This window comes from Cervus elaphus, chromosome 14, assembly GCF_910594005.1.
Source record: "Cervus elaphus chromosome 14, mCerEla1.1, whole genome shotgun sequence".
Taxonomy (NCBI): Eukaryota; Metazoa; Chordata; class Mammalia; order Artiodactyla; family Cervidae; genus Cervus; species Cervus elaphus.
In genome coordinates, this window is record NC_057828.1 from 23660645 (window position 1) to 23675420 (window position 14776).

The window sequence follows — 14776 nt, forward strand, 5'->3', positions numbered from 1 at the left end:
TCCTTTTAGCATGTCTGAATTTAGGATAAGCAGAGCCAACACCTAACCATTATGATTAACGCAGTAAGACTTCAGCCTCTGAAATTGCTCAGAGTGAGTTAGATTTTAAGCACATATATCTCTACTCTCTGATTAGGATGATTCCTTTTAATTTCTTTAATTTTGTATAACCACTCACTTTTGGAACCTTTGACAGTTTCCAAAAGGCACCTTTGTCTAAATCAGAAGGTGCTGTATCCCATCAGCTCACTCTGCCATCTTTTAAGCTCCATTTATCTTTCCAGGTGGAAACGTCTCTTTAAAGGTTAGAGTGGAGTAAAATTAGCACCGTGAGATGAACTCATTGGTTAGTCCAACATCAGTGTGAGTTTTCTGGCATGATGAGCTTTTCACTTTTCTCCTGTCTTTTTTTGTGATGGGCTTTGGCCCAAGCTATCATTCTGCTAAAAAGTGCAATTGTGAGGCCATATGAGATTAATTTTAATGGAATTATTTGTTATGTGTGAAAAGCAGAGTACTTGGTTCCACTTTTCATAAGAATTTGGCATGGGCTTGACTCAAATCATTAAGAAAAATAAGTTTGGTTAGTACCTGAATTGAGAAAAGGGTGAAATCCCATTTTTTTCCCCCCCAAAGGAAATAAGGTCTCAGCAGCTGTGTAAGGAAAAAGGATGATACATGAGGGGAGGGTAAGAATCAGGTATAGAAGCTACATATGTGCCTGTTGGGGTTAAATTTATATTTCAACGAGAAAAGTTACTGTACCTGGTCATTCAGGTTGGCACTATGTGAATTCATAAGCCTCAGTTTAGTCATAGTGAACTGGCAATAAACAAAAAACAAAAATCAAAATATCTGTAGTGTTTTTATCCTTTGACTAAAGATGATGTAACAAACCACTTACCTCTAGGAAGACATTCTGCTGTAGTTATTTTATGACTGAGGCAGGCTGGCTGAATGCTCCCTGAGACTAATGGCACACACCATCCATGCTGTTGACCAAGACCTGCAGAGGTGTAGACAGAGATCAGAGAAAAGAGTGATTCTAGCAGGGTTAGGAATGAGTCAGGTCAGTTAAGCTCTGACCCTTAACTGAGCTTAACTCTAAGTGAGGAATATTTAAATAGAGAATTTGCGAACTCCTGTTATTTCTCTTCTTCCAATTTTGCTGTTTTGATTTTAGACAACAAGACAAAATGTAAAAATGAGATTATGGTGTGAAGTGTGTTGAATAGAAGACCCCACTGCATGGAATCCTGGATTCTACTTTGATGGCGCCTGAATAACCTTGGCCCACATCTATCAGCCTCTGAAATATTTCCCATTCTCTCTCTCTCTCTCCTCTCTCTCTGTTCTCTCTCTTCCTCCTTCCCACATCTGTCCAAAGAAGAAATTGAAACCATCTCTGGTTCGTTCAAAACTCTTCAAGTCTAAAAGGAACATACAAATGAGGATCCTACAGAAAATACACTTAAACCATAATTATTATGATTCAATAAATGTAATATCTTACAGCTGACTACTCATGAATTAACTCCAGTGAGGGGGAATATATATATATATATATATAGTGTAGTGGGTCTTTTACCTCTGAGAATGTCTGTCACAACCATAACCCCTGGTGACCAGAAGTACCATAAATGATTCCCCTGAAATGGCCTGACACCATTGCCCTAGTCACAAGTGGTGAGCCAGTGTTGGGAGCCCAAGAAAAAGGGCAGCTAGCATGAAGAGTGAGTGATAAATGGTTTGAAGAATGAGTGGTTTGAAGTAGTTTGGTGTGAAGGCTGTGCTCTGAGGGAAACAGTGATTTGTCAGACCAGTTAGAACCCTCCTGGGATGTTGAACTTGAGACACATAGATCAATGAGGATGGAGCAGATATGTAGACACCCTCAGATACAAAAGACATTTGCAGTTCTTTGCTGAACAGAGAGCATCTGCTTGTGAGCATCTATCCAGCTCATTGTCTTCACTTAGTAAGTGACTTCTGATTGAAAAACAAGTATCTGACTCATTAGATTATGAAATTTTAGAGTATTCCTCCTGACCCTTTGAATCTTTAATAACAATTAACAATCTGCTAGATATTTTGTAGATCCTGGGCCAATATTCGTTAATTCTGACCTTAGCATGAACTTGTAAGACAACTGCTGGAATTAGAAAAAGTCTGAACGTTGCCTACTTCAAAGTTACATGACAAGTCTTATGATTCAGTCTGTAACGTTGCCCTCCTCATTATGATAGTCTAAGCTAGAATTTTTTAAACTGTTTGGTTTTATGAGGAATTATGTAAGAGCTTATAATTTGTGAAGTTTTATGTAAAGAGGATTAAGAAGCCAAGACATCACTTTGCCAGCAAAGGTCCATGTAGTCAAAGCTATGGTTTTTCCAGTAGTCATGTATGGATGTGAGAGTTGGATGTAAAGAAGGCTGAGCGCCAAGGAATTGATGCTTTCAAATTGTGCTGGAGAAGACTCTTGAGAGTCCCTTGGACAGCAAGAAGAGCAAACCAGTCCATCCTAAAGGAAATCAGTCCTGAATATTCATTGGAAGGACTGATGCTGAAGCTGAAGCTCTAGTACTTTGGCCTCGTGATGTGAAGAGCTGGCTCATTAGAAAAGACCTTGATGCTGGGAAAGATTGAAGGCAAAAGGAGAAGGAAGTGGCAGAGGATGAGATGCTTAGGTAGCATCAGGGACTCAATGGACACGAATCTGAACAAACTCTGGGAGATAATGAAGGACAGGGAAGCCTGGCGTGCTGCAGTCCATAGGGCTGCAAAGAGTCAGACATGACTTAGCAACCAAACAACAGCAACATCTGAAAAAGATTCATTTTAAAAAAACATTGTCAATCCTTTTCTTTTAAAAAACAGTTACCATTCATTTAGAACCAAATTTGATAAATATGTTGGGAATTATAATAAGTGTAGGTTTGTAGAAAACTCAAATAAGTAATAATAACAAACTTTTAAAAATAAGACATTTATTGCAAGGAGGGATTTGCTACACTTCAGGATGGGGGAATAGAAGTAGAATAGAAAAATATGTTAACAGGTGTTATGAATTATCTTGTGCTGTGAGGTGTGAGAAGTTGAGTAGAAGTAGCTAGATTCAGAACAGATCCGAGTCCTTTGACACTTGATGCACTGAGTCTGTGCGTGCATGTGTGCTAAGTTGCTTCATTATGTCTGACTGTTCGGGGCCCCATAGACTGTAGCCTGTCAGGCTCCTCTGTCCATGGGATTCTCCAGGCAAGAATACTGGAGTGGGTTGCCATGCCCTCCTCCAGGGGAGCTTCCCGACCCAGGGTCACGTCTCTTATGTCTCCTGCACTGGCAGGGAGGTTCTTTACCACTAGCGCTGCCTGGGAAGCCTGCATTGAGTTCGTACCAGATGACAAAATGGATGATTCAACTATCAAATTTCATTTACTCTAGAAGCGACTGATGAAAGAAAAAAACAGGATGTTCTTGGTGAGTGGGGAGTATACAACTTGGCCTCTTGCTGTGATGGTTTCTAACTTTACTAAGCCTAGTTTCACTCTACCCTGATTATTTTTTTCTTTTTTTATAGGATGTATTACTTTATTGTAATGGAATAAATAATTCCTGTTCTCTTCTAATAATAATCTTAGGAGACTGGAATCTTATTATAATTGTGCTACTTGTACTCACAATATTCAGGGAATCCATGCTTTTAAAATAACTTTCACCATTAGATTATGAACTATTGCATAGCCTTAGTGCTCCAAAGTTACCTGTCCTGGAAATTCAGAAGCAAAATTGTGGGTAATAGAGAATTGTGAATTGTCTGCTCTGGTCTGCAAGTTTCACATGTAGTGATCTACCTTCCTCTCTATCCTTCTCTCTCTCTCATAACACTACACCCAAGAAAAAGAATTCCTGCTGTTGACATAGCCTTGAGAACTGCAAAGTATTTCATGATTCAGAATGCCAGTTTTATCTGTCTCACTGATACCCAAACTCTTGAATGATTCAAGTGCTCTGTAGCCAATCTATGTAATATATTCGTTTTTCACCATCCCACACCCCTGCCTACCCCATACATACGTTTCTGATAACTATAGAGGTATCCAGATGAACCAAATATGACTTCACATTGAAGAGAAAGAAGAATGAGATATGGCATCTTATTAGAGAATATAACTGGGGGAAGCAGTCTGTTTCTTCTGAAAAACGACTTAACTGTCAGTTCATCAACTTATATGTACTTTCTTTCCTACATTCCCTATATGAGCTACTCAAGGAAATTAGCAAGTGTTTGATGAAAACTGGTGATGACTCCATCACCCATCTTATTCACCAAAATTAACTTTGTATGAGTATTGACCACTAAAACATCAAGGGCACTGTGGGTGTTCAAAGGCACATACCTTGAGAGCATTCAGAATGGCATGAAGTTCTACCCTGGTGTTAGAGCAGACAAAAAATACATCATCGTCTGTATTCATTTGCTCAGGTAGCCGTAACAGAATAGCAGACTGCATGGCTTCAACAACAGAAATTTAACTTCTCATGGTACTGGAGGTGGGAGTTCAGTTCAGTTCAGTTCAGTCGCTCAGTCGTGTCCGACTCTTTGCGACCCCATGAATTGCAGCATGCCAGGCCTCCCTGTCCATCACAAACTCCCAGAGTTTGCTCAAACTCATGCCCATCGAGTCGGTGATGCCATCCAGCCATCTCATCCTCTGTCGTCCCCTTCTCCTCCTGCCCCCAATCCCTCCCAGCATCAGGGTCTTTTCCAACGAGTCAACTCTTCACATGAGGTGGCCAAAGTATTGGAGTTTCAGCTTCAGCATCAGTCCTTCCAATGAACACCCAGGACTGATCTCCTTTAGGATGGACTGGTTGGATCTCCTGGCAGTCCAAGGGACTCTGAAGAGTCTTCTCCAACACCACAGTTCAAAAGCATCAATTCTTCGGTGCTCAGCTTTCTTCACAGTCCAATTCTCACATCCATACATGACTATGGAAAAACCATAGCCTTGACCAGACAGACCTTTGTTGGCAAAAAATGTCTCTGCTTTTTAACATGCTGTCTAGGTTGGTGGGAGGTTCAAGATAAAAGCGTCGGCATGGAGTATTTCTGGTAGGCATCTCCTCCTGGCTTGCAGACTGCTCTCGTTGTACCCTTGCATGGCCTTTCCTGTCTGTACAGGCACACTCCGCATCTCTTCCTCATCTAATGAGAACAGCGGTCCTCATGGGTTTAGGGCTGCATCTTTAAGACCTCATTTCAACTTAATTACCTCCTTAAAGTTTCTTTCTTTAAAGGCATTCACTTTAAGGATAGGGCTTCGACATATGAATTGGAGGGGGTGGAAGTCACATTCAGTCCATAACATCATCCCAAAGAGGGAAACCTATCTTCGACTTTATCACACAATAGACTAAGGCGATTGGCACTTCCATTAACCGTTGTCCAGAAGCCAAAGTAAATCTTTTTTTTAAAGAGCATCTTGAGTCACTACATGTTTCATAAGCAATGAATATATGCAATGAAAAACAAATGAACAAGAAAAAACCTAGGAAGGGGAAAAGCCTTAATGAAATGGAAATGTTATCTACTTGATAAAGAGTCCAAAATTCCGGTCATAAAGATGCTAACCAATCTCAGGGAAAGAGCGAATGAACTTGGAGGGAACTTCAACAAAGGGATAGAAAGGATAATAAATATCAAATGAAAGTCACAAAACTAAAGAATATAATAGCTGAATTGAAAAATACTAGAGGAATTCAACAGCAGCCCAGATGAAGCAGAAAAAGAATGAGTGACCTGGAAGTCAGTGCAATGGAACTAGTATAGACAAAGTAGAAAAAAGAAAAAAATAATTTTAAAAGTGACGATAACCTAAGGGACCTATGGGACAACATCAAGTGGAACAACTTTCACATTATAGGGGTCTCAGAAGGAGAGAGACAGACAGAGGCAGAAAACTTATTTGAATAAATAATGGCTGAAAACCTCCCTAATCTTCCTGGAAGAAGATCCAGGAAGCCCAGGGAGTTCAAATAAGATGAGCCCAAAGATATCTACACCAAGACACATTTATAATCAGACATTAAAAACAGAGAATCTTTAGCAGCAAGAGAAAAATAACTTGTTCCATACAAGGGAACCCCTATAAGAGTGGAAGGGGATGGGAGGCAAACAAACCAAAACCCTGGAGAGTACCATTCTCTCTGAAGATGGCAGCTACTCCCCTGCCCCACCTATGAGAAGGCAGACCCAATACAAGAGAAGCTGGACATATTTCCAAGAAAATTCTCTACTTTAGGTGCTGACAAAGATTTCAGTTGTCAAAACGCTGTGAAAACCATACAAAGTGCAACCAGACCTGGGTTCTTCCCTTGGTTGGCAGTTTGGGCAACTCTGATGGCCGTTGCAGGGGGCTCTGTCACTCAGCTCTCCATGATCTTGGCACCATTTCTTAATCTCTCTAAACCTCAGTTTTCTCATCTATAAGAGCTAGAGTAATAATACTTTCCTCTCAGGATTATTAAGAGGACTGATTACATGTTAAAATCACTTAAGGCTATGCCTCTAAATTCAGCAAGTGTCTCAATAAATGATCATTGTTATTATTATTTTTATTGCCAGTGTCCTCCCTGAGGATAACTGAAAAGAAAAAAGGGCGACAGCTTGAAACAAGGACACACAGCTACTGCTTTCCGTGCTCATATTTTCCTGTCATCCCTATCTTTCTCCTCTCCCTGTAACTGACTTCCCATCTTAAATCTTCTCCTGCTATCACCCTGCGAAAGGCTCAGAAGTCACCAACAGTTGCTTAGAACGAAAATGGGAGTAGAGCAGCTGGAAGATCTATTTCTATTTCTGTTATACAACTTTGAGTCTCCAAACTCATTTTTTTTTTCCTCATAGAAACACTATGAAACCTGGTCCTTTGTTTCTAAAATTTTGTTCCCCTTTTAGAGAAATTGGGATGTGTGTTGGATTGGATTTTTTGGAGTAGCCTCAGACACCTAACCACAATAAATAATGTAGAATTATTTTCAGAGGTAGGTTATTTTCAGGGAAAAATTATTGTTTTTTGAAAAATGAAGTTCAAAGAAAATTTGGTACATACCTGTCTTTTGACATGGGACTTCTTGTGCCACATTATTAAGACTTAAATTTCATACATGTGCAAAATGTTCAGGGTAATCTTCTAAAGTGAAAATCCATATGTAATTGCATTTTCATTTTATCTTTCATTACTCAAACTACAAACACACATAAGAAATAGAGCATTTTACATTCAAAAATCCCTGATCCCATATTTTGATAATATTCAACTGCAAAAATAAGAAAAATAAGAGACAAGCCTTGACAGAGAGATGTAAACCTTAAGGGTAAATGAGAAAGTAAATAAGAATCAAAAATTTATTTTACTAAATTTCAACCATCTACAGTTGATTTCAGATATTCACGATGTGTTTGGATGTACTTATCTATCTGGCTGTTTGACTCAATATTTACACTGAAAATCAGTGATATTCAATAATTAAGCATCATTTGCTTGGTGTAGTTCAAATGTTCAAATTATTCTAATTAATATTTCCGAAGTCATAAGGGTAGGATTTGTTATCCCCATATTCAGATGAAATTAAGCCAAAACAAGTAAACACATGTCACATGGAAAACAGCAAAATTGGGATTGGACTCAGGCCTAGTACAAGTCGTCAGCTCAGGCTCTTAGCTGTTATTTTGGAACGGCACCCCTGGTGGTGGTTGCTAAAAGTCCTCCAGAGGCCATGCCTTTGTTTCTTTTGCAGGAAACAGCATCCTGGAACCAAGAGCCTATTATCAATCTACTCCTTCCTTTTCGTGAACAGTTTCACTCTTTGGCGCAGATCAAGGTGGTGATGGTGATCTCGTTTGCTGTACTTTTTAAGGTTCAGCAGAGCCAGCCCATTTCCTTGTGCCACTGTTATGAAGGAAGAAAGTGTTGTGTTTTTGTTTTGTTTTTTCATTGCACCGAGTGACTTCATTTTATAAGGCAGGGCAAAAGCAAAACAGCAAGAAAAGGAACATGAAATCTCATTTTGAGAATAAAGAAAACAATCATTTCAAACAGTCCATAATTATGTATAAGTACATGTGTGTAGAATAAAAATGTAGAATGCAATTAAAACACTTGAAGTATCTCAACAAAAATTACACATGGGAATTCTGTGGTCCCACATCTTTACTGCCATTCTCTCTCAAGTCACTGGCTTATTATACCAGAATATCCTCCCTTTAAAGAAAAATAAGCAGAAATAAAGAGACCAAGTCAGCATCAAGAAGAGAAAAAAAAGTGAGAATAACATATTGGGAACAGAAACTGCAGTCTAACTAGTGCCTCCCCACCTTCATTACCATCCTTCCAAATAAATCTCCCTGCTCCTCTTGAGCTGGCAAATAAAAAAATCAACCCACAAGATATATGTGTGTGCTTCTCCTGATGAGCATCACCATCCATCTCCAGTACGTCCCACATGCCAGTTTGAAGATGGGCTAGAGGGAGAATTAAAGACTTCAGAAAGTCCACAGCATAATCAAGAAGGCTTTTTTCTTCTGACTACACAGCTTTCATCTCTGTCTTCTGTGATTTTCTCCCCATCTCCTTCACTCTGTGGCAAAGACCCTGATTGCTGATGGGACATTAACTGATCATATAGTTAACCTTCCAGGGCAACCAATTGGTTTCAAATCTATGGTACCAAGGCCTTTGATAAGTTGCATTTTGGCAAGGACTGTTAATTCAGGTATATCCACATTTACACATTAGAATCTTTTTTTAAAGATTTTTTTTAATGTGGACCATTTTAAAAGTCTTTATTGAATTTGTTACAATATTGCTTCTGTTTTATATATATATATATATATATATATATATATATATATATATATATATATATATATATATATTTTGGCTTTGAGGCATGTGGGGGTCTTAGCTCCTTGACCAGAGATCAAACCCACAACCCCTGCATTGGAAGGTGAAGTCTTAACCACTGGACCATGAGGGAAGTACCAGAATCTTGAATTCTGAAATTTTAAAAGATGTCCAGTTTCAACGTATTTTCTTAATTAAAAAAATCTTTTAAAATACTACGGCAGGGTGCAGACATTGCCTCTAATTGGAATGAAATTTCAGTGAAAGTACTGAACATATTTACCTGAAATTGTTAGATGTTTTTCTTTATTTTTATCTCAATACAAGAAACACTGCTCTCGAAGGTGATTTTTTTCATTGCTTGAGGTTTGATGGCTTGTGGTAAATTTCCTAAAAATTCATTGATTCTAACTTCTCACACCTGCTGGGACTGTTTCTAAGATATACATATCCCTGCTTGAGTATTCCGAAGTCTTGAGAATAACTGCCTCTCAGGAGAGTATGTTCCATTCAGGGTTTTTAAAATTATGTAAGATTTCTTTGTTATCTGAAGTCTAAGACTTCATGTATTGGTACTAATTCGGTGCTTTACAATGAATTGAGTTTCTTGTTCATATACTGTCCTTCAAGCAATTGGAAAAGATTCCATGACTCACCTGAGATTTCTTTTCTCCTTAAATATCCTTAGGTTCAAGAACTTCATGCTCAATTTGTCTCTACCATTCCCTCTCCATGGCAGACATTGCTAATCACCATCTTCATTTCTACCGACCAGAGCTCAGAATCCTTCTCTACAGGGTCCCCACACGGCCACTCTTCCATTGGAACTGGAATGTGATGTGCTAAGTCCCTTCATTGTGCCCAACTCTTTGCAACCCCATGGGCTGAGGAGATTCCAGGCTCCTTTGTCCATGGGGTTATCCCAGCGAGAATACTGGAGTGGGTTGCCATTTCCTCCTCCAGGGGATCTTCCCTACCCAGGGATCGAACCCATGTCTCCTGCATTGGCAGGCAGAATCTTTACCAGCCTTTGGAATGTGAATTGAACCGTGAATTTAACCCTATTTGTTATTGTTGGGATTTTGGTTTCAATATGATAAAATTCAGTGAAGAGGAAGGTGGAGAGTGGATTAAAGCTCTTTAATAATTTGAACATGCTCTAGTTTGGGTACTGGTCCAAGGTTGATGTCAGTGTTTCCTTCGAATTAAATTAAAGAATTACATAGGATGTCAACCATGCCCTTGATGATGCAGATTCCATTAAAAATAACTGTTTCTGAGCAGATCATTGGAAGCAAAATACCCATATTTGGCAAGAATCTCGGTGCTAGATTATTAAGAGAACAAGGCAGTAAAAGTGAATGACTGAGTGGTATCTGTAAACATTATGTCAGAACTTTTGTTTGGCTTAGTTTAAGAAAGGATTAATTAGTTTCTATTCATTTTTATTCAAGTCCATATATTTCACAGCTTGTGTCAAACACCTCCAATCCAGAATATCCTCCCTTGACAGCTATATATGCTTTCTGTTCACAGCAGGTTTCATTTAGGAGAGCTATTTCTTTATGAAATACTGAAAGGAGGTTTTTAGAAGAAAATATTGCTTAGAAGCTTAATCTCCTTTTACACTCATCGTCACCTTCTGCCAAGAGGACTGGAGAATGTTCTATCTTTGTTGCATGAGATCATGCTCATCTACTGCCAAACTTCAGAGAGGCCACCCAGAGTACATATTTCTCCATCTGTCAGCACCAGGAAGCCTTTGCAATTTATGGATGGATAATTATTAATACAAGTTTGTGGCTCTTTCTCTGGGTGCAAGTCTCTGGGAAGAAGTTAGGGTGTGAAAATGGAGGGCCTATCTGTGATAAATCAGCGTTAAACTTGTTAGGTCTTATTTTTTTAATAGTCAAGTTGCCTTCAAACAATAACAAAGTGCTCAGTTTCTCCCCACTTGATCTATATATTCCATATATGCTTGCTGATGGCACAGACCAAATAAACATCAAGTATTTCTCCTTATGGCTAGAAATCACTATAACAAGAGTTTGTTTACCTAGAACGATGGCCCAAATGCCTTTATTTATTAAGAATGGAAAAACTATTACGTAAGTAAATTTTCCATTGAAAAAAAAAAAAACAAAACAAAACCAAAAACTCCAGGGAGATAGTTGGCCTGAAAGAAGGCCTTGGTGGCGAAATGGGTAAGAATTCTTGATAAAGAGTCCTGTTGACTCAGAGAATGTTGGTACCATGTAAATCTTGCTGAAGGGCCTGGTTTAGGAGGGAAGATGATTAAGTCTGTCATAAATTTACTTTGAAGTGAGTGTATGATATGTCAGTGAAAATGTCCTATAGAATGTGAAGTTATGAAGTGGTGGTTCTGGTGAAAAGTCAGGACCCAAAATATAGATTTAGGCATCAATCAGAATATAGATTAAGTCTGAATCACTGACGGAATTAGTTCACCAAAGTAGTTAAAAAGGAAGCCTAGGAATAGAGCATAGAAGAGAATGTAAAGGGGAAAAAGTGGAATAATGTAGACTGTCACAGAGGCCTAAGAAAAAGAGAGTTCAAAGAGGCCTTTATCATCACCTTCAAACACTATCCATGAATATGATGTCAGATGGTTAGAGAGAATAAGCTTATTTGCATTGATTTTCTTTATCACTGATGCTTTCAATTGCTTCCAGTTTCATCCAGTAACCAAACCATTCTCACCGATTTTTGTAATGTGCTTCTGTCCATGGTTATAATTCAGCTGTGCTGTGCTGGGCTTCATTGCTCAGTCATGTCTGACTCTGTGACTCCATGGACTGCAGCCCGCCAGGCTCCTCTGTCCATGGGGATTCTCCAGGCAAGAATACTGGAGTGGGTTGCCATGCCCTCCTCCAGGAGATCTTCCCAACCCAGTGATCGAATCCAGGTCTCCTGCATTGCAGGCAGATTCTTTACTGTCAGAACCAACAGGGAAGCCCAAGAATACTGGAGTGGGCCTATCCCTTCTTCAGGGGATTTTCCCGACCCAGGAATCGAACTGGGGTCTCCTGCATTGCAGGCAGATTCTTTACTAGTTGAGCTACCAGGGAAGTCCATAATTCAGCTAGGTCATCATAATTATGACATGAACTTAGAAGTCCTCTTGACTAAATGTGATGGTTGCATCATCTCTATTTCATGGCATCTCTGAGTTCCTTAGCTAAGGATAAGAATGGAGTTCTGGTTATGAAATGAAATCCCTTTAAATGTAACACTACTTGATTGTTAAAAGTAAGGTTTAGTACTTTGGGATTATTAACATAGCACCACGATAGACTGAGCTAACTAGTTAAACATTTGATTCAAGTTGCACTGTACGTGCCTGATTGATTCAATGCTAATGGATCAACAGGTTATTACTTTAAAGAAATATATATGTATGTGTGTGTGTGTATATATATATGTGTATATATATATATAAAGTATATAGTTCCTTTTAACAACTGGTTGTTAGCAAAGAGGAGGACAGAAAAGACAAATATTAATATATGGAATGTGATTTCTTCCAAGTGACTTGCTGAATAATGTAAACCTTTTGCTCATTGGTTATGATGTTGATCCATGTTGTGAAAATTGTGCTCCTAATTAGACAGAAGACCCAGTAAACTCTTCACTTTTCTGTTTTCCATCTTGGCTCTTCAGTCCTGCAATTGAGTTCCTGTTCATCATGGCAGAGATCAACTAAATTCTCAGAAACAGATGGTGTTCCCTTTACTACCAACTCATCCCTCTATAGTTCTACCGTTGGCAAGGCCAGATGGAGTCACATCCTGAAATTAAACTTCTCACCAAATTCTTATAAAGTAAGCAGACGTGTTATTAATATGGACTTCTGGACGTGGAACAATACACAGAGATGATTGATTAGAAACTCTAATTAAAGGCAGCAGTGTGGAAGGACTGAAGCAGTGAGTTCATTCTGAAAATAAGGAGCAGATTTATATCCCGTATTCTTTGAGTCACAAAACTGAATCAGGAATATATTCTCAGGTGGTTGGCCAAATGACCGTTGCTTGCTTGTGACTTGCATTTATCCTCAGACATCTAAAACTGCCAACAGATAAATCCAGCAGAACTCATATATGATATATTAAGTCTCAGGAATATTTTTTTACTTGGGTAGAGAAAAGTTGGAGCCAACTCAAACTTCTCTTAAGTCTACTGGTGTTTCGTTATCCAAAATTCACTTTAAAAAGCAAATCTAATGATATGCTTCGTGTGACAAGGAGCTTAGAGAGGTGCTTCACTACAAGAATTAGGAAGAAAATATTTGTTGTCCCCATGATACAAACTGTAAAACCAACCCAGAGCAGAATGGAAATATTCAAAGCTACAAAGCTACAGGCTGGTTTCATCTGAGTCATTCCAAGTCAAGTCATTATTTAAATACCATTTTTAGTAACTCAAGCTCAGTTATGTGTTGTTTTTTTTTTTCACATCCTCTTAAGAGAACATTTGAAAACAGTAGACCATGACAGGGTTCCATTATGTAAATATATAAAATATTAAAAATATATCTATTTTAAAAAAACAAATGAATCACTCAATGAATGCATACAAGAATGAATGAATGGGAAGGTGACTTCAAAGGCATGAAGTTTACAAACATACCACTGTTATTCCATGTTTTTGTTCATTTGCTAAGTTGTGTCTGACTCTTTGTGACCCCATGGACTGCCAAGCTCCTCTGTCCATGGGATTCTATAGGCAAGAATACTGGAGTGGGTTACCATTCCCTTCTCCAGGGGATCTTCCTAACCCAAGGATTGAACCTGCATCTCCTGCATTGGTAAGCATATTCTTTACCACCGAGCCACCTGAGAAGCCCATGGAGTATTATGATGCAGCCAAATAAAGGCTGGGTTCCAGACATGCTATCAGCCTAAGCTAGCATCGATGCAGGTTACTGGAAGAGAGAAAACTATCTGTCACCCTGGATCTCTAACAATAAACAAATTTACTTCAAAATCATTCACAGTAGTAAATTATGGACTATGTCCAAAACCTGGCATTCATTTTTCCTCATTAAATAAGTCTTTGAAAAAGGCTTTAAATCATTTAAAGCATCTGATCAAACAGGCTGTCTATTCACATAGCAGTTTATAAGTAAACAATATTTAAACCTACTTAAGGAGATTTCCAAATAACCCAAGGTCTAGAAGAGGTCGTCTGTTTCTGCCTCTGTGGGATGTAACTACCTTTCAGCCCCTACGAGTCTCTAAGGCATGACGTCTTGTAAACTCACTAATATTTAGGATGCTTTGGGGGACGTGACCACATCATTCCTGCTGTTTCTTCTTCTTCAAACCTTTATTACAGTTGTCAAGGAAATCTGAAGATTTTTCAAATGTCTAATCTCCCTGTCATGTTTTTGAGAGGTTGAATTTAGACACCTTTTTTTTCACCCTGTCTTTGCTCAAAAAGGCCCAGGATGACAGGCCCACAGAGGCAGAAGATGGAAAAGGGCATTGAAAGTTCTTTTAGACTTTGGTAAGCTGAGAGTGATTAAAAGGAGAAAGGAGATTGAATGAGATCACTTTCCCAAAGCTTTACATGCTCTCTGATATAATGCTCTCCAAAGAGGCTTGTACAGTGAAGTCATTTTGGCTTTGGGGCTGTGCTTAGTGAAAGCCATGGATTTGAAGGAGCTTTCTGAATAGAGCTCTGTGGTAATACATCAATAAATCTGACCTATCATTGAGAGCAGCGTTTTTAATAGCAGGCTTGGCAAGGGAAACAAAATTTACAGATTACATGGCTACTTTATTTCATAGGAAAAAATAAAAACAATTATGCAATCCCTAATCCCTCTGATATAAGTTACTTTGCAA

The 14776-nt window shown here is 38.7% G+C and overlaps 1 protein-coding gene across 5 annotated transcripts in view; it reads left to right on the top strand.

Moving 5' to 3' along the window:
• SPATA17 (spermatogenesis associated 17) overlaps positions 1-13345 on the top strand; it is a 240313-nt gene extending 226968 nt beyond the window's left edge. Inside the window, exon 11 of one of the 5 annotated variants that reach the window (XM_043924404.1) lies at positions 12588-13345. The gene's annotated coding sequence lies outside the window, so the exon portion shown is untranslated. Of the gene's footprint in view, positions 1-1183; positions 1535-7800; positions 8102-9594; positions 11761-12587 lie in introns of those variants that run through there. The other 4 variants (XM_043924406.1, XM_043924407.1, XM_043924403.1 and 1 more) reach the window with 4 other exon arrangements.
• Positions 13346-14776: the final 1431 nt, after the last annotated feature.